The 706-nt window shown below is 44.3% G+C and overlaps 1 pseudogene; it reads right to left on the reverse strand.

Moving 5' to 3' along the window:
- The window catches only part of LOC110278675 (uncharacterized), a 24989-nt pseudogene that overhangs the window by 15410 nt on the left and 8873 nt on the right, over positions 1-706 (reverse strand).

Raw genomic sequence — 706 nt, forward strand, 5'->3', positions numbered from 1 at the left:
AAGAGTCATTCTGTGAGCAGTTATGGCCATTCCAGGATATAGCCAATTAGGTCTTTCATCTTCAAGTGGTACTCGGGCATCGATGCATAGTCTAATGATGGTGCTAGGGAAGTGGAGCCAGGAGTCATGGTCACTTTTTTCACTAAACTCTTGTATCTGTTCAGCAATGAGTTTATGAACTTTGATCTCCCCTCCCACCATAATGCAATGTAGCAAGATGGCTCTTTTAGGGACTATTTCTGAAGAGTTTGCAGTGGGTAGGATGGATCTCCTAACTATTGCATACCACCCTTTAGCTTCAGGTGTTAGGTCTCCCCTTCTCAAGACTCTTGGAGCCCCCTTTGTTTTTCTCACCCATTCAGCTCTGATGGCGCAAAGGTCTTCAGCAATAGTCGAATAGTCAGGTTCTCCTACCATCCTTTCCTCATAACTTGCTTGGCTGAAACGTATGTTTTTCAAGCCAAGAGCTTTCATGATTGCCTTAGGGCTGAAGTCAACTTCCACCCCTCTCACATAGCTTTTGTATGTAGGTTCCATGGTTGTATCCTCCCTCACTGCATTTGCATAAAACTCCTTCACCAGGTTGATGTTGATTTTAGTGATTGGCTTAGTCAGGAGCTCCCACTTCCTCTTTTTGATCTTCTCCCAAACACTTGGGAACTCATCCTTTTCAAGGTCAAAGGGAACCTCAGCTAGTACCCTTTTA

Source organism: Arachis duranensis, chromosome 3 (assembly GCF_000817695.3).
Source record: "Arachis duranensis cultivar V14167 chromosome 3, aradu.V14167.gnm2.J7QH, whole genome shotgun sequence".
In the NCBI taxonomy this organism is placed as follows: Eukaryota; Viridiplantae; Streptophyta; class Magnoliopsida; order Fabales; family Fabaceae; genus Arachis; species Arachis duranensis.